The sequence below is a fragment of the Salvelinus alpinus genome, chromosome 7, assembly GCF_045679555.1.
Source record: "Salvelinus alpinus chromosome 7, SLU_Salpinus.1, whole genome shotgun sequence".
Classification (NCBI taxonomy): Eukaryota; Metazoa; Chordata; class Actinopteri; order Salmoniformes; family Salmonidae; genus Salvelinus; species Salvelinus alpinus.
The window spans coordinates 28,984,889-29,010,927 of NC_092092.1; the positions used below are offsets into that span (position 1 = coordinate 28,984,889).

General features: G+C 45.0%; 1 protein-coding gene and 1 pseudogene across 1 annotated transcript in view; both read right to left on the reverse strand.

Moving 5' to 3' along the window:
* The window catches only part of LOC139580156 (thyrotroph embryonic factor-like), a 39,435-nt gene extending 36,637 nt beyond the window's left edge, over positions 1-2,798 (reverse strand). The window contains exons 1-2 of the mRNA XM_071408697.1: positions 2,247-2,798; positions 1,985-2,118 (exon numbers count right to left, since the gene is read on the reverse strand). The gene's annotated coding sequence lies outside the window, so the exon portion shown is untranslated. The remainder of the gene's footprint in view (positions 1-1,984; positions 2,119-2,246) is intronic.
* LOC139581857 (zinc finger CCCH domain-containing protein 7B-like) lies at positions 1,108-25,415 on the reverse strand (annotated as a pseudogene).
* Positions 25,416-26,039: the final 624 nt, after the last annotated feature.

Below are 26,039 nucleotides of genomic sequence, written 5' to 3' on the forward strand. Positions count from 1 at the left end.
AACTTTTCTGATGAAACCTGTTGAATATGATTAATTACACTAATGCCTGATGTGTTTTTATATGTTACCATATTTACTGCAGTTCGGTTAATAAAACCCAGATTATTCTAACTATATCTAATGCCCTTATTACATGGTCCTCTATAGTCCTCCAATGTCAATGCCATATTATGAAACACTGTTCCATTATGAGCCTGCTCAGTGCATACGTATGTGAATGCGTGTACATGTCAGTGCTGAACACAGGTTGGGCTGCCTGGCTTGCTTATGTAACCAAAAGACTGCTATTCAACTTCTATCAATAAAGGGGAGGATAGGTGGGGTAGGGGTTCATTTTAAATGTTATATAAGATTTGTCTTGTGTATTCCGAATACATTCCACAACCATATATCATTTGATGGCTTTCTCATTATGGCATTGACTGGCTTTACATTCATAGTCCTCTACCAATATGGCAGACAAATAGAGTGAAGCACTAACTACCATGGACAAACAAAATGGCGTACTCACAATTTCTGTCCTATTTCACTCTCCATCTTTCTACGTTCCTACAAGGAAAGGAGGGTAGGATTTGGTTGAAGAAGTTTGTCCCTAGCAACATATATAGGGGGCTTATTTGTAAGGCTGAGTGACTGCCCAGTTTCACCCCCTTAGACACCTCTTCCCCAGAGCTAAACAACCTGAACACGTTCTGTGCATTTCTCTACCTCATTTCTGAACAGCTGAAATAAAAACCCCGCAGCGATTTGAAAGAACATTTCAAAAATATATATATTTTGTAGCCTAATTTGTTTAGCGATCGCGAAGAGGCATCAAGAGAATTCGCCCATGCAGCCACTCCGTATTTGTAAAGGGGCGACTTTGAGGGCTGTAATATAGGGGAAGGGCAGACACGTCCAGTACAGTGACATCTGCAGCGTGCTAGAAATGCAATGAGGTTCAGATTGAAGTTAATAACAGCCAAACCTTAGTCAAACCCCTCAGATTATGGACGCGCATTTTCTTATACATTACTTTCTGTGTGTGCGTCGCACAAGGCGGTGCCTGTTGCATCAGCAGTTTGTCGTACTGTAAGGGGAGTGTGTGTGTTTGCATTCAGACTCTCGTCACAGGTGGTAGGCACTGTAGCTGGTCTCTGGTGTAGTGGGAGCAGGGTCACTTATCCACAGCTCCAGGGCCAGCTCCTCCTCAGCCTGACAACACTCACATATCTCCTCCTTCTGACAACCTCCGCCCAGACTGACACACACAAAATGGTCTCTCCACATCCAACATCAGAAAAGGCTAGTATAGAAATATACTACTTGTTTTTAATCCTTAAGGAGTCTACTGACACAGCCGTGAATCAAATCTAAGTATCATAAAAAAATCCATCAAAATCCATCAGTTTAAGCTAGAGCTATCAGTTTTTTTGCACGGGCTGCGTCTCAATCCACTGTATCCGCCCATGTCGGCCTTGAGCATCTGCAGAAGATGGCCGAGCTATAGCCTTGTTTATCAGACCATGAGGAATCTCACAAAAACCTATGTAGCGTCCGAACGGTTTGGCCTAGAAACTATTATTCCACTCTATGGAAAGGGGAGACTCTCACAAGTGTCGTCTGACGGTAACCCATACAAAAAGGAATGGAAGAAAGGAGGTAGTTGTGCCAACAAAAATAAGGGATTAAATGTGTCCCAAAAAACTTAAATATTTCCTGAGCTTTCTCATATCTCCTAGATATAGGACATGCACTTCAAAACCTTATGATTTATTTTTTGACTGTCTTTTTTGCCATTTATGAATGTGTTACTCAATGTGTTTATATGGGCTATAGTAGTAAAGGCCAAATTCTATATTTGATAAAATCCTGTATTTTTATTTTTGGGGGATCCCTAAAGGGGTCGTAAAATTCCAAATCAAATAGCTAATGACCATCTTAAAACAGTTCCATGTTACCTTAGTACCCCCCCCCCCCCCCCCCTATGACTTAAGCCACTCACCAATGACTCAGTGTAATCTGTCGTCATGGAAACCCATTTCTCCTCCAGAGGCGGGGCCATAAGGCTTGCATCAGTGAGTCTATTCTGACTGGTCAGCCTGAGCCACATGTCATACATCTGCTGCATGTCCCTCACTGTGGACAGGAGGGGACAGGGATTAGCGTCGCAAACAAATACACTGTAAATACATTATTTGTTTGGCCATGACACACACAAATAGAGGAAAATAATGAGAGGAAAAGCAACAAAGACAGAATCTTACAGCTGTTGTTCTTCATGTACGTCCAGACGTCCCTCTCTTCCAGACTGTGGGCGAAGGAACAGTTCCCGATGTCAGTGGCACTTCTTCTGCTTCATCACATGGACACACATCTTGGGAGACTGCTTTATTACTGCACTGCATGTCCTGATTGTATATTTTCCTGTGATTTTATTTGACAATCCTTATAATCGGATGTCAAAACACAATTGAAACGGATGCTGACATACTGGCCCTTCTTTACAGAAACCCTTTTCCTTCACAAGTAGAAGCAAGACAGATAGCTAACCTACTGTGGAACAAAGGCCAAGCTGCCTATAGATGTATAGACGAGAGGAGGAGAGCTGTAAACAACATCAGCTGTATTCAGCATGTGAGAGGTCTGCTGGAAATGATTGCCTGATTGGAGAGATTAAAACAGACCCCGAGGGGAGGGAGGGATGGAGAAAATTAGTAGAGAGGGGTGGCTCAGTTCATACTTATGTGGGTGTGACTGTGTATGAGAGAGGGGAAGGGAGATAAAGAGTGAGTGATGGAGGGATAGAGAAGGGGGATGGACTTACGTCATACTGCTGTGGGTATGCACGGGAGAAGGGAAGCGGCCGCACAACGACCCACTTATTTTTCTCAAAAGACTTCATCAGCAATAGCCAACGCTCCTTAGTCCAGCTGGAGAGAGGGGGAAAGGGGATGACAGATGAGGAAGAGAGATGAGAGATGGGCGGGAGAAAGAGGGAGAAAAGAACATGACTATGGACTACAATCATCAAGTTAGTGAAATTGACCATTCAGAACAAGGTATTATGCATTTCTATAGAGTTAATCCTTTAATGGGCCTATTTCTTTAACATTCCTTTTATCCTATTAATTATCAGTTCAGGCCTGGTCATGAAACAGATGGTAGCCCCTGCAGCCTCATATTGACACGAGAACTTCAGCACTTACCATGAGTGCAGATGTCAGTTTGATATAGTCTCTCACCTGTCGTGCAGTACTTGAGGGCCTTGTCTGGTTCGTGGACCTGTCCATCCCTCCAGCACTGGCCACAAACAAACTTCATCTTCAGTTTTAACCCCCTGCCATCCCCTCCACCCCTGAGGTTGTCTCCCACTCCCCCTATTCCCCCCACCCCTCCACTATAGCTCTGGTGTGTGACGTGCACAGGCTGAGAGCATGAGTGAGAGAGATTTTGTAAATCAGGCCCTTAAAACAATAACCCAAATTATGTATTGTATTAGGAGACAAGGGCATCGTGCCCATGCTCACCTTCTGTTTCTGAGCATTTTGCTCTAGCCTGTACCATTGCCTCTTGGACTTCTGTACCATCTCTTCATGGGTGATACCTGGGAGAGAGAGGGAAGTTAAGACACACAAAGTAACAGATGATAGCGTGAACTTTGGTTATTTTGCTGCAATCCTTCATGGAGTGTGTCTGTGTGTGCAGCCATGCTTGCAAACAAATGAGTACTTCTGTACCGGTGTCCTGCTGCTGCATCCAGTACTTGAGTTCTATGACGGAGTGGGCAAAGGAGCAGCTGTCCTCGCGCTGGCAGCCGTAACGCACCTCGTGGCGACATATGTCAAACTGGCAGAGGGGGTGCAGCGGGCGCACCTTACTATAGCGCACGTTGGCAGAACACACCACATGCACTAGGCACCTGAGAAAACAGGGATGAGAGAGGGGGGAGAGATGGAGGAGGAGAGAGAAGGAGAGGGCAGAAGGGGACAGGGTGCAAATAGCTGACTTGAATATTGTCTGAGGGAAATTGGATTTAGAATCCATTATACCAAGACAAAGTGCTTACTTGGATCTGATACAATGAAGGACAGAAAGAGGACGACGGAAAAGTACAGAAAGGTCTAGGAGACTCACTTGTTATCATCAAAGGGATGCCGGGCAGTGGGGTTTGAGCAGACAGCCAAGTTCTCTTTGCTGCGCTTGCTGATGATGCGAGGCTTACTGTCAAAACGAGAGCGAAACGGAGTGTGTGTGTACATACAGAATACTGCAAAGTTCACCATGTGGAGGTCTATGTGCATCACACCCTACCTCACAGAGGAACATGAACATGCCCATGTACAGCTGCAGCAGGCGTGTGACGCTAAGTGGCCGTCTCTCGGTGCTGCCCAGCGGGTCAAACAGCAGCTTCCTTCTCAGAGCTCCCTTCCTCTCCTCGGTCCACAGGTCTATTTCCTCCTGGCAGTAGGCAAACGTGCAGTTCTCCTGTACTGGCATTCCTTGCCCTCCTGGACCTCTTCAGGGAGACAGAGGAGGAGCAGGAAAGAGGTATGAGGTAGAGAGTACATAATATTTACTATCACTGATGGCAAATTCTGTTTAAGCAACATTAAAACTACTGCCAGCACTTCTGTGATTATTTTAGTAAGAGAACATGCATGTGCTGGTGACACTGTCTCTGATTTATTTAGAATTCAAGGCACACTTCACCAGCATGGCTACCACAGCATTCTGCAGCGATACGCCATCCCATCTGGTTTGCGTTTAGTGGGACTATCATTTGTTTTTCAACAGAACAATGACCCAAAACACACCTCCAGGCTGTGTAAGGGTTATTTGACCAAGGAGAGGGCTGGAGTGCTGCATCAGATGACCTGGCCTCCACAATCATCCGACCTCAACCCAAACCAATTGAGATGGTTTGTAATGAGTTGAACGGCAGAGTGAAGAAAAAGCAGCCAACAAGTGCTCAGCATGTGGGAACTCCTTCAAGACTGTTGGAAAAGCATTCCAGGTGAAGCTGGTTGAGAGAATGCCAAGAGTGTGCAAAACTGTCACCCAAGGCAAAGGGTGGCTACTTTGAAGAATCTCAAATTTAAAATGTATTTTGATTTCTTTCACACTTTTTTGGTTACTACATGATTCCATATGTGTTATTTCATTGTTTTGATGTCTTCATTATTATTCTACAATGTAGAAAATAGTACAAATAAAGAAAAACCCTGCAATGAGTAGGTGTTCTAAAACTTTTGAGACCTGTACTGTACGTACCTTTGCAGAGCACAAAGGCCCCCAGGAAGTTATTTCTGGTGGGGCGAGGCCTGACCCTGTTCCAGGTGGGATCTTCTTTGTTCTTGAAGCGAGACAGCAGCAGGTCCCTCTTACAGCGGTGAGCCGCTTCCGCCTGGTACTGGTAGTCCATATCCCGCAAACCTGCAGAGAGAAGAGTAGGGGGACTTACCATTCAATTCATTTTTATTCAAAATACTTTATTCATCCCACAAGGTGCAATTATGCAGACATTGACTTAACAGACAACATTGACTTAAAACTGCTTAGTATAAAATAAATCCTCAACGTAACATATTCTGGAGTGGTAAGAGAATAGTCAAGGTAGCCACTGCTTAGTATAAAATAAATCCTCAACGTAACATATTCTGGAGGGGTAAGAGAATGGTCAAGGTAGCCTTGTACCTATTCGGTTGAAACAGGCATTGCAAGCCTGTCTGAACTCGTAGGTGGCAGCCAGTGGGTTTCGGGAGAGCAGAGTACCTGCTGGTCCTGAGGGGTGAATACAAAGACAAACCAATCTATCACCAGATTTAAAAATACATTGTCTTCGTTATGAAAAACCACAATTTACATGGTGTTATCAGAACAAGGAATATCCCAAAAGCATAAATATCAACAATAGAATAAATGCAATCTGGGATAAAAAAAAATTAAAAAGTATAGTATGGAGTATAAAGTATAGAGTATAATGTATAGAGACATCCATGTTGTGATAAACTCAGAAGACAGGAGAAAGAAGTTGAGAGTATCGATCGGAGTGTTCAGGCGTTATGCCGCTGTCTTACTGTGTGAGGGGAGCTGTGTTTGTAGATCCCAGGGATGAAGCTGTGAGAAATTCTTCCCCCTGGAGAACAGAACTGCAACACAAGGATATCAGACACCATGTGGCCATACAGCAGTGCCGCTGACACGGACTAGCTTCAACAACAACTAACGCATTCCCCAAGGACTGTTCAGGGTCACTGGGCAGTTCCGGGAAGGTTTAAGTAACAGCTGACGCAGGTTTAAACTGTATGGTTGCAAAATAAGACTGGATAGTGGCAAAAAAGTAAATAAAAAAAAGAAGCCTGCTACATTTACATTTAAGTCATTTAGCAGACGCTCTTATCCAGAGCGACTTACAAAATGGAAAGTTCATACATATTCATCCTGGTCCCCCCGTGGGGAATGAACCCACAACCCTGGCGTTGCAAGCGCCATGCTCTACCAACTGAGCCACACGGGACCACAATGCTACAATGGCTTTGCTGTTTTAAATATAATTGACATCACCAAACACACACCCGGACGCATACACCTTGTTCATATGTCTCATCCACTCATCAGGCAAGGTGTACTCAGTGAGGGAGTCCAGCCCTCCAATTCCAGATCCTCGTTTGCCCTCTGTGTCCCTAGCCTCCTGGGAAAAGGCCCCCAGGGCATCCAGTGCCTGTGTGGAGGTCTGGTCCCTCTGGCACAGCGAAGGGAAGGGCTCCAGGACAGACATCTGGCTGACAGTGAAGCTGAAAAAGTCAGTGGGTAGCTGGAGCGAGGGGGCGGAGAGGCTGGAGGAGTATGGAGGGTGCAGGCCCACAGCTGTGTTGGGGAGGATGGTGGGGATAGCGCCTTGGACTGGGCTCTGTGACTGAGGGAGAGAGACATATTATTGTAGATCTCCTTCTAGACCAGAAATGCATAGCTCTGTGCTCCATGTAAGGTACTTCAGTGGTGGAAATTAAACTACTAAAATGTGCAACCCATCAGGCAGTAGTGGAAAAAGTATGCAAATGTCATACATGAGTAAAAGTAAAGATACCTTAATATAAAATGACTCAAGTAAAAAAGTCACTCATTAAAATACTACTTGAGTAAAAGTCTAAAAGTATTTGGTTTTAAATATACTTACGTATCAAAAGTAAAAGTTAATTTCTAATTCCTTATATTATGCAAACCAGACGGCATATTTTCTTGTGGTTTTATTTTTTTCCGGATAGCCAGGGGCACACTCCAACACTCAGATATTAATTTACAAACTAAGCATTTGTGTTTAGTGAGTGCGCCAGATCAGAGGCAGTAGGGATGACCAGAAATTTTTTCTTGAAAGGGGGTGAATTTTAGCATTTTCCTGCCAAACTGTAACAAGTACTTTTGGGTGTCAGGGAAAATGTATGGAGTAAAAAATACATTATTTTCTTTAGGAATGTAGTAAGTAAAAGTTGGCAAAAATATAAATAGTAAACTACAAACACCCCAAAAAACGACTTATGTAGTACTTCAAAGAATTTTTACTTAAGTACTTTACACCACTGCTGTCATGCAACTCCCGGAAATAATTTAAATGTTCCTATATTCTAATGACTAATGTCTGTACCTCTTCTCTCATCAAATGTCTACTACCTATATTCTACTTACTAATGTCTGTACCTCTTCTCTCATCAAATGTCTACTACCTATATTCTACTTACTAATGTCTGTACATCCTCTCTCATCAAATGTCTACTACCTATATTCTACTTACTAATGTCTGTACATCCTCTCTCATCAAATGTCTACTACCTATATTCTACTTACTAATGTCTGTACATCCTCTCTCATCAAATGTCTACTGGTCAACAGAGGGACGGTACAGCACGGTCAGCATCCTTCCTTGACGTGACCTTTGTAGCGACCCTCTCACCTCGCTGACTTTCTCGGAGATGCAGTCATCCCCCAAGCAGGCTGTCCAGATCGTCGGGGATCACGCGGCACTCCTCCATGTGCTCCGACACGGGGACAGAGTAGGGCATGGGGGGCAGGCCCGTACTGGGGCTATCTGATAGGTCAGCACAGGGTGTGGCCACTGGGCTCGAGGGGTCATCGCTGACAGGGATGGGTGTGGCCAGAGGGGCAGGGATACACTGGGCGTTGGATAGATCAACTGGGAGGGAGGAGAGGGATAAAGAAAAACGAGGAAGATGAGATCAAGCCATGGAGAGAATGTAGAGAAGGGAATTTGAGAGAAACGCTAATGACAATGCCAAATAAATTGTTAAAGTTAAATGTTATGTTTTTCTGATGAGCTGACATACCTGATGCAATGTCAGTCAAAGATTCTGCCCATTGGAGGACATCTAAAATAAGAGACAAGGCTTGGTTAATCAAAACATTAACCATTCACCTGTAATAAGAAAATACCAATAACCACGTTCTCACCTACAGTTTTTATGCGAATAAAGTCATACCGTATAAATAAAAATCAAGACAGCTGTGATGGAAACAGAATGTTTTGGTAAAATGTTATAAATGAAGATAATTTGTTAATTCGTGATCTTTTTGTGTCGGTAAAATGAATGCGAAATGGCGGTGGAAACGCTTTTATGCAAAAATATTGATATAATAACCATAATATAGAAGTAAACTTGAAGTCCTCCCACTACGACTCGGGAAACCATGCAGTTAGGCTACATATTAAATAAGTTATGATGAACTTCACAGGGTGGTTAAAGCGCCCTTGATGCTCCTTTCCAATAAATATTGAGGCTCTTATTCTGGTGACATGATAGACGCAAAACGGCAGTCAAGTGTTTATTGTGCTGTCCTTGCAACATTATTTGAGCCATTTAGTTTACTTGTTTCTGACTGAAAAGTTGTTCCTGAAATCCCTAATTTGTTTAAGAAAAACATTCCCCATTGCCTCAACCCTTGCACTCTTTACGTGAATCATGTACGCATTGCATGCAACCAACAGGGCCTGACCTTTAGCCGATCCTAATCACATCAATAAATTGGTTATAACAAACTCCGAACACAGTAATGTCAACAGCAAAATGGATGCGGAGGACGTGAAAAAGAAACAGGAAACGTGCAAAAAAATATATTGGTTGCTCCGGAGGAAAAGGGGAAGTCAGATCGGTGGAAGACCTTTGACTTAGTTGTGGAAACTACTGGAGATCCAGCAAAGGAGGGTATTACGTGTGCCAAACAGTATTAGTATTATGTGTGCCAAACAGCTGCTGATAGATTACAATATAATTGTTTTCTGACTAAACACTAAATAAATAAGTGTACCAGAGAGTCTGTTCCAATGGGGAAAAAATATTTATAAAGCCTTTATTACACCAGACTAAAAACCGTTGTATGTATTCGTGAATTGTGGTTTATTATTGTTCAGGCTAATTATTCAAAGCTCCCTTTAATTTTAAGACAAAAATGCTTGATTCCATTTCAAAGCATGAATGTCTTGTATGCTGTGTGATGGCAGGAACGAATTAATGATTGATACAGTAGCCTATATATTGAAGTATAGGCATAATGAGTTGAGGTATTAAGACTTAACAAAACACGCTCTTAGGCCTACTGCTCGATGGTGGTTATACAACTCCTACTAATGATAACGGCACTATTTATTATAATGATCAAAATAATAATAACAACAACGAGACCAAGAAAAAGGAGGGTACAGGATCAAGAACTGCATGCATATTATGTGTAAAAAACAGGTGCTGTTACATTACAATATTATTTTTCTGCCTGTTTGGAACAGTGCAAACAACATTAAATAAGTAATACCAGTCTGTTGTAACAAAGAAAATAAAGGCTTAATGACAGCATTGCAAAGATTAAAAACAGCCAAATCTGTGAAATTGCTTTATATGACATTTTGCCGTTGCATGAGGCTTGTTGCTCACGGAATTAGTAGGCTATTAAACAAACAGTCAAACAGGCAACAGAAGCAGGATCTGTCTTATTTCTGCAGATATATATGGATGATTTATAAGGCCAGGCACATTTAACAGTTAGGCTATTGATTATAGACTTAAATAAGTTGTGGTTTGCTCTCTCCTCAATTTTCTTAGACATTTAGGCTAAGCCCTATTGCATGGGACTAGTATTATTAGAGAATGTTGGTTATGTAATAATTACCCCAGAATGTCCTTATTCCAGAGGACGATTCGGACTGGATTCGTTTTTTCCAAACTGCCCAGTAATTCATAATTGATTCCCAATAAAGATTTACAGTTGACGGAGGCCTGGAGGTTCTTCTAGGCGTGAAGATATTTCAACAAGTCCAGACGCTAACAGTGCTACACTGTCAACTCGAGCTTGATTCCAAAGTTTCAAACCATACCATCTTTGGAATACAGTGCATTCGGAATGTATTCAGACCCCTTGACTTTATCCAAATTTTGTTATGTTTCAGCCTTATTCTAAAGCGGATTAAATTGTTTTTTCCCCCTCATCGATCTACACACAATACCCCATAATGACGAAGTAAAAATACGTTTTTAGACATTTCTGCAAAAAAACATCACATTTATCTAAGTATTCAGACCCTTAACGCAGTACTTAGTTGAAGCACCTTTAGCAGCGATTACAGGCTTGAATCTTCTTGGGTATGATGCTACAAGCTTGGCAAACCTGTATTTGGGGACTTTCTCCCATTCTTCTCTGCAGATCCTCTCAAGCTCTGTCAGGTTGAATGGGAGCTTTGCAACACAGATATTTTCAGGTCTCTCCAGAGACGTTAGATCGGGTTCAAGTCCTGGCTCTGGCTGGGCCACTCAAGGACATTCAGAGACTTGTCCCAAAGCCACTCCTGCGTTGTCTTGGCTGTGTGCTTAGGGTTGTTGTCCTGTTGGAAGGTGAACCGTCGGCCTAGTCTGAGGTCCTGTGCGCTCTGGAGGAGGTTTTCATCAAGGATCTCTCTGTACTTTGCGCCATTCATCTTTCCCTCGATCCTGACAAGTCTCTCAGTCCCTGCCGCCAACATGCCCACAGCATGATGCTGCCACCACCATGCTTCACCGTAGGGATGGTACAAGGCTTCTTCCAAACGTGAAGCTTGGCATTCAGGCCAAAGAGTTCAATCTTGGTTTCATCGGACCAGAGATCCTTGTTTCTCATGGTCAGAGTCCTTTAGGTGCCTTTTGGAAAACTTCAAGCGGACTGTCATGTGCCTTTTACTGAGGAGTGCCTTCTGTCTGGACACTCTACCATAACGGCCTGATTGGTGGAGTGCTGCAGAGATGGTTGTCCTTCTGGGAGGTTCTCCCATCTCCACAGAGGAACTCTGGAGCTCTGTCTGCGTGTCCAAGGCCCTTCTCCCCCGATTGCTCAGTTTGGCCGAGTGGCCAGCTCTAGGAAGAGTCTTGGTGGTTCAAATCTTCCATTTAAGAATGGAAGTCACTGTATTCTTGTGGACCTTCAATGCTGCAGAAATTTCATGGTACTCTTCCCCAGATCTGTGCCTCGACACAATCCTGTCTCGGAGCTCTACGGACAATTCCTTCAATCTCATGGCTTGGTTTTTGCTCTGACATGAACTGTCAAACTGTGCCAAGTTATTTTTTGTGTGCCTTTTCAAAATCATGTCCAATAAATTGAATTTACCACAGGTGGACTCCAATTAAGTTTTAGAAATATCTCAAGGATGATCAATGGAAGCAGGATGCGCCGGAGCTCAATTTCGAGTCTCACAGCAAATGGTCTGAATACTTATGTAAATAAGTTATTTGTTTTTAGTTTTTAATAAAATCAGCAGAAATGTCTAAACCTGTTTTCGCTTTGTCATTATGGGGTATTGTGTGTAGATTGATAAGGGAACAACATAATTTAATTCATTTTAGAATAAGGCTGTAATGTAACAAAACGTGGAAAAGGTGAAGGGGTCTGAATACTTTCCGAATGCGCTGCAACTATGGTTCTACGAATTCCTGGAAGACCGTCAGTACGGTTGAAAGTGCGGATTATATCCCTCGAGATCTGCGCAGTTCGAGTAATATTAACAACAAAGTAACGCCGGTGACGTGCCAGCATGGGAGGATGTGCCCGCGGTTCATATAAAACCGTACGTCAAACCACGCACTGTCTCAGAGAACCTTCTTGCCCGTGTTGCCAACTTAGCGACTTTGTCACTATATTTAGCGAGTATTCAGGCCTCTCTAGCGACACATTTTCAAAAAAAATTGACTAGCGTCATATCTAGTGTTATTGGAGACTTTTAGAGACTGACGTGAAAGCACGTTCTTACTCTTCTCAACGTGCTGCCGTGGGCCCCGTCCCAAAGCACTCACAGTCCTCGCGCAGCAGTCCCTCCCAGCTGCAGTCAGAGCAGGAGCTGTTCACTCCTCCACGTCCAGACCACAAATGAATTGCGCATGCGGGAAGCCGCCACTGGCTGATCCCGCCCTGGCTTACATTTAGGGCGGGATGTAAATATAAAATGTTCTTTGTCTAAAATAAATCGCTGCACAAAAATAAATCACTGCATTTGACTCACACAGCCTCAGTCACTTACTCACCTTGTCCACTGTGTGTGTGCCTCTCTGTGACATAAGCTAAACATCTAGCTGGCTAGCTCATCATGTCTGTCTAAACTGTAATACTGTAATACTGTAAACTGTAATACAGAAAGGAGTGGGAATCAAACCCTGAATTCAAAGGCTGGTTGAAGACGTTTTTTGCAGATAATACATGGGCATACTGCCTGTATTGTAAAGCTGATTTCTACACCAAACTTAGTGATGTAAAAAAAACACATGACAACTCAAAAACACACTCAAAAGGCAAAGCCTTATAACAGCTCCACCCAAAACAAGCTGCCATTAATGGTTAAAAAAATTTACTCTGCAAAAAAGGCTGAGGCCACCTTGGCATTAGCTATCGCTGAACACTGTTCCATGCTGGCATGTGATCACATTGGAGAAGCATGTAGAGCTGCTTTCTCAGACTCCACTGCTGCTACCCACTTCAAAATGCACAGGACAAAGTGCACAGAAATGATTAATGGTGTTCTAGCACCATACTTTCTGAAAAAGTTGGTCGCAGATGTGGGTGACCAGTGTTTCAGCCTCCTCCTCGAGTCCACGGATGTAAGTGTTTCTAAGTACCTGGGGGTTGTGATAAGGTACTTTAGTGACACCAAGCAGACAATTGTATCAACATTTCTGGGGCTTGTTGAGTTGGAGGGAGGAAATGCCAAATCTATAGCCCGTGTGTTGTCCTCGAAGTGTTGACTTACAGAAAACGTTTGACCTCTGTCATTGCCAACAAAGGGTATATAACAAAGTATTGAGATAAACTTTTGTTATTGACCAAATACTTATTTTCCACCATAATTTGCAAATAAATTCATAAAAAATCCTACAATGTGATTTTCTGGATTTTTTGCCCTCATTTTGTCTGTCATCGTTGAAGTGTACCTATGATGAAAATTACAGGTCTCTCTCATCTTTTTAAGTGGGAGAACTTGCACAATTGGTGGCTGACTAAATACTTTTTTGCCCCACTGTATTTATAGATGTCCACATATTCTAGGTCGGAACCGTCCAGGGTGGTGATGCTAGTCACCACCCTGGAAAAGCATGCATTTGGTTTTACTAGCGTTTAAGAGCAGTTGGAGGCCACGGAAGGAGTGTTGTATGGCATTGAAGCTCGTTTGGAGGTTAGATAGCACAGTGTCCAAGGAAGGGCCAGAAGTATACAGAATGGTGTCGTCTGCGTAGAGGTGGATCAGGGAATCGCCCGCAGCAAGAGCAACATCATTGATATATACAGAGAAAAGAGTCGGCCCGAGAATTGAACCCTGTGGTACCCCCATAGAGACTGCCAGAGGACTGGACAACATGCCCTCCGATTTGACAGACTGAACTCTGTCTGCAAAGTAGTTGGTGAACCAGGCAAGGCAGTCATCAGAAAAACCGAGGCTACTGAGTCTGCCGATAAGAATATGGTGATTGACAGAGCCGAAAGCCTTGGCCAGGTCGATGAAGACGGCTGCACAGTACTGTCTTTTATTGATGGCGGTTATGATATCATTTAGTACCTTGAGCGTGGCTGAGGTGCACCCGTGACCGGCTCGGAAACTGGATTGCACAGCGGAGAAGGTACGGTGGAATTTGAGATGGTCAGTGATCTGTTTATTAACTTGGCTTTCGAAGACCTTAGATAGGCAGGGCAGAATGGATATAGGTCTGTAACAGTTTGGGTCCAGGGTGTCTCCCCCTTTGAAGAGGGGAATGACCGCGGCAGCTATCCAATCCTTGGGGATCTCAGACGATATGAAAGAGAGGTTGAACAGGCTGGTAATGGGTGTTGCGACAATGGCGGCGGATAGTTTCAGAAATAGAGGGTCTAGATTGTCAAGCCCAGCTGATTTGTATGGGTCCAGGTTTTGCAGCTCTTTCAAAACATCTGCTATCTGGATTTGGGTAAAGGAGAAGCTGGGGACGCTTGGGCGAGTAGCTGCAGGGGGGGCGGAGCTGTTGGCCGAGGTTGGAGTAGCCAGGTGGAAGGCATGGCCAGCCGTTGAGAAATGCTTGTTGAAGTTTTCGATTATCATGGATTTATCGGTGGTGAACGTGTTACCTAGCCTCAGTGCAGTGGGCAGCTGGGAGGAGGTGCTCTTGTTCTCAATGGACTTTACAGTGTCCCAGAACTTTTTGGAGTTAGAGCTACAGGATGCAAATTTCTGCTTGAAAAAGCTAGCCTTTGCTTTCCTGACTGACTGCGTGTATTGGTTCCTGACTTCCCTGAACAGTTGCATATCGCGGGGACTATTCGATGCTATTGCAGTCCGCCACAGGATGTTTTTGTGCTGGTCGAGGGCAGTTAGGTCTGGAGTGAACCAAGGGCTATATCTGTTCTTAGTTCTGCATTTTTTTGAACGGGGCATGCTTATCTAAGATGGTGAGGAAGTTACTTTTAAAGAATGACCAGGCATCCTCAACTGACGGGATGAGGTCAATATCTTGGATCATAATAGATCCAAGATGGCGTAGCAGTCGGACGTGTGTTGTCTTGTCTTGTCCCGTGTAAATAGTCTTCGTATTTTTCGTATACATTTCGTATATATTTTAATTTCACTTTCCATCTAGGAACTGAATATACATTCCTACATTCCGCCTCACCCAATGTGGTACGGACCTGCTATTTTTTATACTTTAGAACCGTAACCCCAATCAGAAGCTAGCCAGATAACTAGCTACTAGCTAGTAGTCAGTTAGCCACTGCTGCGGTCTTCACTCTTAACTCGGACACAGCCAGCTTCAATACCGGGCCAATACCTGCCAGTCTGCAAGCGCGATATCAACCCAGAGCATATAGGACTGCTTTTTCTCTACCACATCACCGGATTCCTGACGCAAGCTCTGGACAATTACACCGTATCATCACAGCTAGCTAGCTGCAACCGAGTGGCTACTACTGGCTAACACCTCTGTCCCGAAGCAAGCACCAGTTAGCCTTGAGCTAGCCTCGAGCTAGGCCCATCTGCCGGCTAGCCGAAGAGGTCTACCAGCGAATTCTTGGGCTACAATACCTCTTTTGCCAATTGGACTGGACCTTTTTTGCCGACACAGAGCCTTGCCAATCCATCACAACTGGTCTAAATCAGCTACAAGCTAATTTAGCCATTTTTTGCCGCTGCTAGTAGCTTTTACCTTCTGCACAGACACCAGCCCTGTTATTAGCCTGGATATTACTCACCAATTTACCAGCATCGGACTGTCTCTCGACAACAACGCCGGATTCCTGCCGTAATCCCTGAGCCACTACTTCTGATCCTCACAGCTAGCTTGCAGCTAGCGCAGCTAGCGCCACTGCCACGAAGCTAGCACCAGTTAGCAAACACAATTCTACAATTCACAACCTCTCTTTCGCCATCCGGCTTGGATTCTCTGTCGACACGACCACGTCTGAGCAGACCCCCTCCGTCTGAGCAGACCACCCCCCGGGCTACTAACTTTAAACGCCGCGTGCTAGCTTAGTGGAGGCCTCCCTGCTCCATCTACGGCTGCCCCCTGGACACTATGATCACTTGGCTACATAGCTGATGCATGCTTGACTGTCCATTAATTCACGGTACTCCATTCTGTTTATTTGTGTTTTATCTGTCGGCTCTGTGCTTTAACTCAGGATCTGTGTGTATTTAATCCGACCCTCTCTGCCTAGTCGTCGCCATTTTTACCTGTTGTTGCTGTGTTAGACTAGCACCCTGTTATTGCTGCTGTTATCTTACCTGTTGTTTTAGCTAGCTCTCCCAATCAAGACCTGCAATCACTTTATGCCTTATTGTATGTCTCTCTCAAATATCAATATGCCTTGCATACTGTTGTTCAGGCTAGTTATCATTATCATTGTTTTGGTTTGCAATGGACCCTGTAGTTCCACTCTCCGTACCTCTGATACCTCCTTTGTCCCACCCCCCACACATGCGGTGACCTCACCCATTGAGACCAGCATGTCCAGAGATACAACCTCTCTTATCATCACCCAGTGCCTGGGCTTGCCTCCGCTGTACCCGCGCCCCACCATACCCCTGTCTGCACATTATGCCCAGAATCTATTCTACCACGCCCATAAATCTGCTCCTTTTATTCTTTGTCCCCAACGCTCTAGGCGACCAGTTTTGATAGCCTTTAGCCGCACCCTCATCCTACTACTCCTCTGTTCCTCGGGTGATGTGGAGGTAAACCCAGGCCCTGCATGTCCCCAGTCACCCTCATTTGTTGACTTCTGTGATCGAAAAAGCCTTGGCCTCATGCATGTCAACATCAGAAGCCTCCTCCCTAAGTTTGCCTTACTCACCGCTTTAGCACACTCTGCCAACCCTGATGTCCTTGCCGTGTCCGAATCCTGGCTTAGGAAGGCCACCAAAAATTCTGAGATTTCCATACCCAACTATAACACTTTCCGTCAAGAGAGAACTGCCAAAGGGGGAGGAGTTGCAATCTACTGCAGAGATAGCCTGCAAAGTTCTGTCATACTTTCCAGGTCTATGCCCAAACAGTTCGAACTTCTAATTTTAAAAATTAATCTCTCCAGAAATAAGTCTCTCACTGTTGCCGCCTGCTACCGACCCCCCTCAGCTCCCAGCTGTGCCCTGGACACCATCTGTGAATTGATCGCTCCCCATCTAGCTTCAGAGTTTGTTCTGTTAGGTGACCTAAACTGGGATATGCTTAACACCCCGGCAGTCCTACAATCCAAGCTTGATGCCCTCAATCTCACACAAATCATCAAGGAACCCACCAGGTACAACCCTAAATCCGTAAACATGGGCACCCTAATAGACATTATCCTGACCAACCTGCCCTCCAAATACACCTCTGCTGTCTTCAATCAAGATCTCAGCGATCACTGCCTCATTGCCTGTATCCGCCACGGGTCCGCGGTCAAACGACCACCCCTCATCACTGTCAAACGCTCCCTAAAACACTTCTGCGAGCAGGCCTTTCTAATCGACCTGGCCCGGGTACCCTGGAAGGATATTGACCTCATCCCGTCAGTTGAGGATGCCTGGTCATTCTTTAAATGTTACTTCCTCACCATATTAGACAAGCATGCTCCGTTCAAAAAATGCAGAACCAAGAACAGATATAGCCCTTGGTTCACTCCAGACCTGACTGCCCTCGACCAGCACAAAAACATCCTGTGGCGAACTGCAATAGCATCGAAGAGCCCCCGCGATATGCAACTGTTCAGGGAAGTCAGGAACCAATACACGCAGTCAGTCAGGAAAGCAAAGGCCAGCTTTTTCAAGCAGAAATTTGCATCCTGTAGCTCTAACTCCAAAAAGTTCTGGGATACTGTAAAGTCCATGGAGAACAAGAGCACTTCCTCCCAGCTGCCCACTGCACTGAGGCTAGGTAACACGGTCACCACCGATAAATCCGTGATAATCGAAGACTTCAACAAGCATTTCTCAATGGCTGGCCATGCCTTCCTCCTGGCGACTCCAACCTTGGCCAACAGCCCCGCCCCCCCCGCTGCTACTCGCCCAAGCCTCCCCAGCTTCTCCTTTACCCAAATCCAGATAGCAGATGTTCTGAAAGAGCTGGAAAACCTGGACCCATACAAATCAGCTGGGCTTGACAATCTGGACCCCCTATTTCTGAAACTGTCCGCCGCCATTGTCGCACCCCCTATTACCAGCCTGTTCAACCTCTCCTTCGTATCATCTGAGATCCCCAAGGATTGGAAAGCTGCCGCGGTCATCCCCCTCTTCAAAGGGGGTGACACCCTGGACCCAAACTGTTACAGACCTATATCCATCCTGCCCTGCCTATCTAAGGTCTTCGAAAGCCAAGTCAACAAACAGATCACTGACCATCTCGAATCCCACCGTACCTTCTCCGCTGTGCAATCCGGTTTCCGAGCCGGTCACGGGTGCACCTCAGCCACGCTCAAGGTACTAAACGATATCATAACCGCCATCGATAAAAGACATTACTGTGCAGCCGTCTTCATCGACCTGGCCAAGGCTTTCGACTCTGTCAATCACCATATTCTTATCGGCAGACTCAGTAGCCTCGGTTTTTCTAATGACTGCCTTGCCTGGTTCACCAACTACTTTGCAGACAGAGTTCAGTGTGTCAAATCGGAGGGCATGTTGTCCGGTCCTCTGGCAGTCTCTATGGGGGTACCACAGGGTTCAATTCTCGGGCCGACTCTTTTCTCTGTATACATCAATGATGTTGCTCTTGCTGCGGGCGATTCCCTGATCCACCTCTACGCAGACGACACCATTCTATATACTTCCGGCCCTTCCTTGGACACTGTGCTATCTAACCTCCAAACGAGCTTCAATGCCATACAACACTCCTTCCGTGGCCTCCAACTGCTCTTAAACGCTAGTAAAACCAAATGCATGCTTTTCAACCGTTCGCTGCCTGCACCCGCACGCCCGACTAGCATCACCACCCTGGACGGTTCCGACCTAGAATATGTGGACATCTATAAGTACCTAGGTGTCTGGCTAGACTGCAAACTCTCCTTCCAGACTCATATCAAACATCTCCAATCCAAAATCAAATCAAGAATCGGCTTTCTATTCCGCAACAAAGCCTCCTTCACTCACGCCGCCAAACTTACCCTAGTAAAACTGACTATCCTACCGATCCTCGACTTCGGCGATGTCATCTACAAAATAGCTTCCAATACTCTACTCAGCAAACTGGATGCAGTTTATCACAGTGCCATTCGTTTTGTTACTAAAGCACCTTATACGACCCACCACTGCGACCTGTATGCCCTAGTCGGCTGGCCCTCGCTACATGTTCGTCGTCAGACCCACTGGCTCCAGGTCATCTACAAGGCTATGCTAGGTAAAGTGCCGCCTTATCTCAGTTCACTGGTCACGATGGCTACACCCACCCGCAGCACGCGCTCCAGCAGGTGTATCTCACTGATCATCCCTAAAGCCAAAACCTCATTTGGACGCCTTTCCTTCCAGTTCTCTGCTGCCTGCGACTGGAACGAATTGCAAAAATCTCTGAAGTTGGAGACTTTTATCTCCCTCAACAACTTTAAAAATCTGCTATCCGAGCAGCTAACCGATCGCTGCAGCTGTACATAGTCCATCTGTAAACTACCCACCCAATTTACCTACCTCACCCCCCATACTGCTTTTATTTATTTACTTTTCTGCTCTTTTGCACACCAGTATCTCTTCTTGCACATGATCATCTGATGATTTATCACTCCAGTGTTAATCTGCTAAATTGTAATTATTCGATTTATTGCCTACCTCATGCCTTTTGCACACATTGTATATAGATTCTCTTTTTTTTCTACCATGTTATTGACTTGTTTATTGTTTACTCCATGTGTAACTCTGTGTTGTCTGTTCACACTGCTATGCTTTATCTTGGCCAGGTCGCAGTTGCAAATGAGAACTTGTTCTCAACTAGCCTACCTGGTTAAATAAAGGTGAAATAAAAAAAATACAAATAAAAAATATCCTTCCAGGATACCCGGGCCAGGTCAATTAGAAAGGCCTGCTCGCAGAAGTGTTTTCAGGGAGCATTTGACAGTGATGAGGGGTGGTCGTTTGACCTCGGACCCGTAGCGGATACAGGCAATGAGGCAGTGATCGCTGAGATCGTGATTGAAGACAGCAGAGGTGTATTTGGAGGGCAAGTTGGTCAGGATAATGTCTATGAGGGTGCCCATGTTTACGGATTTAGGGTTGTACCTGGTGAGTTCCTTGATGATTTGTGTGAGATTGAGGGCATCTAGCTTAGATTGTAGGACTGCCGGGGTGTTAAGCATATCCCAGTTTAGGTCACCTAACAGAACAAACTCTGAAGCTAGATGGGGGGGCGATCAATTCACAAATGGTGTCCAGGGCACAGCTGGGAGCTGAGGGGGGTCGGTAGCAGGCGGCAACAGTGAGAGACTTATTTCTGGAGAGATTAATTTTTTTAATTAGAAGTTCGAACTGTTTGGGTATGGACCTGGAAAGTATGACATTACTTTGCAGGCTATCTCTGCAGTAGATTGCAACTCCTCCCCCTTTGGCAGTTCTATCTTGACGGAAAATGTTATAGTTGGGTATGGAAATCTCAGAATTTTTGGTGGCCTTCCTAAGCCAGGATTCAGACACAGCAAGGACATCAGGGTTGGCAGAGTGTGCTAAAGCAGTGAGTAAATCAAACTTAGGGAGGAGGCTTCTGATGTTGACATGCATGAAACCAAGGCTTTTTAGATCACAGAAGTCAACAAATGAGGGTGCCTGGGGACATGCAGGGCCTGGGTTTACCTCCACATCACCCGAGGAACAGAGGAGGAGTAGGATGAGGGTGCGGCTAAAGGCTATCAAAACTGGTCGCCTAGAGCGTTGGGGACAAAGAATAAAAGGAGCAGATTTCTGGGCGTGGTAGAATAGATTCAGGGCATAATGTGCAGACAGTGGTATGGTGGGGTGCGGGTACAGCGGAGGGAAGCCCAGGCACCAGGTGATGATAAGAGAGATTGTATCTCTGGACATGCTGGTTATAATGGGTGAGGTCACCGCATGTGTGGGAGATGGGACAAAAGAGGTGTCAGAGGTATGAAGAGTGGAACTAGGGGCTCCATTGTAAACTAAAACAATGATAACTAACCTGAACAACAGTATACAGGGCATATTGACATTTGAGAGAGACATACAGCGAGGCATAAAGTAATCGCAGGTATTGATTGGGGGAGCTAGCTAAGACAACAGGTGAGACAACAGCTAATCAGCTAACACAACAACAGCGGGTAAAATGGCGATGACTAGGCAGAGAGGGTTGGATTGACTACACCCAGAGCCTGAGTTCGCGGCTGGGGCTGACAAAATAAATAAACAGAATGGAGTACCGTGATTAATGGACAGTCCAGCAGGCATCAGCTATGTAGCCAAGTGATCATAGTGTCCAGGGGGCAGCAGTAGGTGGAACAGGGAAGCCGCGGAGTAGTCGCCACTACGCTAGCGACACAGCGTTTAAAGTTAGTAGCCCAGGGCTAGTAGGAGCGTCTGCTACGACGGAGGCCGGTTGAAGGCACAGCAGATGGAGTATTCGTCGGCAGACCAGTCGTGGTGGTGCGGCGGGGCGCCGTGTCGACAAAGGATCCAAGCCAGATGGCGAAAGAGGTATTGTAGAATTTAGTTTGCTAGCCGGGAGATGCGCCTGGCTCACGGCTAACTGGTGCTAGCTTCATGGCAGGGGCGTTAGCCACTAGCTAGCTGTGAAGATCAGAAGTAGTGGTCCAGGGATTACGGCAGGAATCCGGCGTTGTAGTGGAGAGACAGTCCAATACTGGTAGATTGGCGAGTATTATCCAGGCTAAAAACAGGGCTGGTATCTGTGCAGAAGGTAAAAGGTAAAAGCCGCTAGCAGTGGCTAACAATGACTAAATAGCTTGTAGCTAATTAGCTTGTTAGCTTCTGGTGGTTCTTGAATGTGTTCTAAAATTAAAAATAATAGCGATTCCGTATCACATTGGGTGAGGCAGGTTACCGGAAGGTATAATCGAATTAAAATGGAAAAGAGTGAAAATAAAATTGAAATATATACAAAGAATAAGAAAAATACGAAAGTACACGAGAGGACGAACAAAAACACGTCTTCACTGCTACGCTATCTTGGTAGCAAGATGAGCACCAGCTGCCTGATAATGTTTTGCAGCTTTTTGGCACATCAGCTGCTTACTCATTTAAGTCAGCTCCCTCAGTTGCTGAACCTGCCATAGAGAGCCTTGACCAAAATGACAATGACCCACTCTTTCTGTGAGCCAGCACAGCCTGTGTGTTGGTGGAGGGGGATCTGAAAAAAAAAAAACTGAATTAGGGCCAGCCTAGTTACCATAATTTTCTCACATTGCCATTGACAGTTTATTTCTATTGTCTCTTTTTGGTCCATTTAGATTGTATACAAATGTTTTTATTTTTATGTTATGGTTAAAAATGTTCATGTTTTACTGTGACTTGTTGTAGGCTCCTAGGTGGACCATAAGGTTAAAAATGTTGATGATTCGTTACTAGAGAAATGAGACCAAGTCAAGACGCTGGACAGGGTGGATCGGTATATAGTAAGACAGTTTATTCAAAGGCTCTGGCCAGGTATCAACCTTACCTACTCTTAATAATGACTTAGGTAAGATTAGTAAAATATTCTTATATTTAAATGCTTATGTATTTTCCTGCCCTATAGGCTTAAAATATCTCCTGTTCAAACCTCAATGTATCATTTCTTCCCCCATTTATTATTGATGACAAATGGTATTTTTTCTGTTGTATTACCAAATCAATAACAGCCCATTCAAAACCGTCATAGCCAATGTTTAAAAACAGAAACCTGACTCCTCTGTGGTTAAAACTGCAATTATGGTCAAGAGTTATAAACTCTATTATAATCAATTTACCTCAAAATTAGTATCCCAAATGACCACAATTTCATTATCCTCACTACATTCCCCCGTGGGTGATCAAACCACAGGAAAATGCAATGAGAACAGGTCAAAAGGTTACATCACCTCCTTACATTCATGATCCATACCATGTCTAGACATACTAAAAGAACCCTTTATCTTAAAAATCCCTTGTCTAAATAAAACTCAGAAAATAATCCTCCTAATATATATATAAGTGTACTCCTTTAAGATATCTTATCTCTGGGAACACGGAAACCCTTAACCCAAACGTTTACTACAAAAACAAAATTATGTCACCAGCATTCAACCAGGCTCCCCGTCGGCTGGGAGACCGTTGAGTGCTGCAATACTGCCATCTTCTGTCCATTCTCTGCACAGCTCTCCACCAGCTCTATTCAACCTTCTCAATTTGAGCCATATTAGTTTCTTATTATAACTTTTGTTTTATAATTTTTGATTTTTTTTTAAATCTGTTATTACCTAGTTAGACTAGAGTGTCCGTGACATACATCCATGGGGATCCGGTTATAGTTGTTCTATTAACCATGTGAAAGTGCCCAGGGACACCCCAAATATCAGTAGGAATATCACAAATAAGGGGCCAGATATCCCTAGCCTTGCCCAGGGAGGGAGAAATGTCCCTCTAACTGGGCGAGGTTCCTTTTTCAGGGGAGGCGGAGTTTGATGCCGCATCACCTGAGTCAGGAGTGTCTTCATTTAAAATCGAATTTAGGCCGCTTAAATCAGCTCTGACTTCTGTCAGTGTTCTGGAAGGAATTGGAGCTGGAGTGCAATGTGTGAGGTGGTGCCAAGGTGCGCCTGATTTACCTTTGACCTGAACTGAGTGTGAAGTAATCTCCTTCACTTCGTACTGTCCAGTCCACCTGGGTTCCAGCCACTTTCTCTTGTGGACTTTAACCCCCACCCAGTCACCAATTTTTTACCTTCAGTGGTGGCGAATCTCCCGTCAGCTCCCCCTCTTGGACCTTGTGAATCTGTGTGGAGAGAGCTGCAGAAAGTTCCGTCAATTTTCTCACATAATCAGACATTACAATTTGTTGTACATCAAGGGCGGGCATATGACCTCCCTCCCTTGGTGGACCAGGCATGACTCTTCCAGCCATTATCTCATGAGGAGAGAGATGGGTGCCTGCACCTGGAGAGGCTCTCATGGCCATCAACGCCAGGGGCAGGGCTTCAACCCAAATCAACTTCAAACCTGCACATACATTTGATTGGCGCGTTTCACGAGGCTTTGAGATTGTGGCCTGTACACTAACCCAAACTTGTGCACAATACCCAATCTTTCCTCCACCTGTCTCAGGTGTTGGTTACTGAAATGGGACCCGTTTGTCGGATCGGATTTGCCTTGGAACTCCATACCTTGGTATGAGTTCAGTCTGCAGCCACTTAATGACTGACCTGGCATCCTCACGTGCTGTTGGTATTGCCTCGACCCATTTGGAAAACCTGTCTACCATTACCAAAAGGTACCTTTTCCCATTAGTCACATTATCTGGCCCCATGTCAGTGTAATCTATGCTGATGTCCTGAAAACAAGCGTTAGGGACTGGGTATGAACCCATGGGCGTTTGATATGGTTTCTTTGGATTGTGGCTACCACAAATGCCGCACTCATCACAGAATAAATCTGTCATGTCTTTCATGTGTGGGTGCCACCAGATGTGGGACACCTTCTGTAAAGTCTTTAGTTTGCCTTTGTGTGTGGGCCCATGAGCTTCTCGTATTAGTTCTGGACAGAGGTTTGCTGGGGCCACTAGTCTGCCATCATGGCATCTCCACAGTTCATCAGGTCCCTTGGTGGCCCCTTTCTGTCCCCATACTGAGTGTTCATAGGGTCCTGCTGTGAACTGGAGTTCTTTTATGTGTTGCTTTGTGAGCTCAGTCCGAGCTGGTTGGGTCTGTAGTACCATTTGTCTCGGGGTGTATCTGCCAGCTTTCTTGGCTGCTTTATCAGCTGCATCATTTCCCTCGCTGACTCTGTTTTTCAGTTGTTGATGTCCTTTACACTTCATGATGGCCACCTTCTCAGGTAGTGAGACCGATTTAATCAGTTTTTCCATCTGTGTCTTGTGTTTGATTGGAAGGTTTCCTGTGGTGGTGAAGTTGCGTCTCAGCCATTGTGATCCATTCGTATGGACTGCTCCATGAGCATAAGCTGAGTCGGTGTAGATGTTCACAGTCTTCCCTTCAGCTCTTTCCAGTGCTTGTGTCAAACCTATGATTTCAGCTAATTGGGCTGATGCAGGTTGTGGGATGGTAGCAGATTCCAAAGTCACGTGTGATCCATCCGGAAGCTGCTGCACCACTGCGTATGCTGCTATGTTCCCTTCTTCTCCTCTGTAACAGCATCCATCTGTGTACAACCATAGGTCAGGGTTGGTGAGTGGTTCGTTCCCCAGGTCAGGTCTCAGTTTCAGTTCTTGTGCAGCTCTTTCTGCGCAGGAGTGGGGTAGTCCTTCTTCAGCATTGAGTGCGTCTGCCATGTTTTTGTCGGTGTTGACAAATGTAATGTGTGATTGAGTGCATTTATTTTTGATTTTTTTTATTATTATTTTTTTTTCAGCGCTGAACGTGAATTTTTTGCACATCAGATATGCTGCAACCCCATGGTGGGTGTGGATTTCCAATGGATGGCACATTACCAGATGAGCTGTTTTTTTTTTTTTTTTCAATAGCTTTTGCCACTGCAGCCACATACCTGGAGCATGTGGTTTGTCCTACTTCAATGTGGTCCAGTTTGGAGGAGTGATACATCAACACTCTTCTCTCCCCCTCTTGTTTCTGGAAAAGGATGGATGATGTAAATCCTTCTTTTTCAGAAACATCCAGATGGAACTTGTTTTTGTAGTCAGGTGCTGTTAAGGCTGCTGCCACTGAGAGATCTGTTTTCAAGAGTGCAAAAGCCTTTGATGCTTCAGTAGTCCAGGTCAATGATGAGTGTAGGTTAGTGGTGGGCAGCTTCAGGGCCATGGGGCATATTCGTCAGACATGCCCTGGAAAGGAGAAGTGATTGCTGATTCGGGTCTGGATTGGGGTGATTGTATGCGGGTTGAAGGGCCGCACGTGGTTGATACATCATGGGACGGACCCCTCCCCCTCTTCTGTCC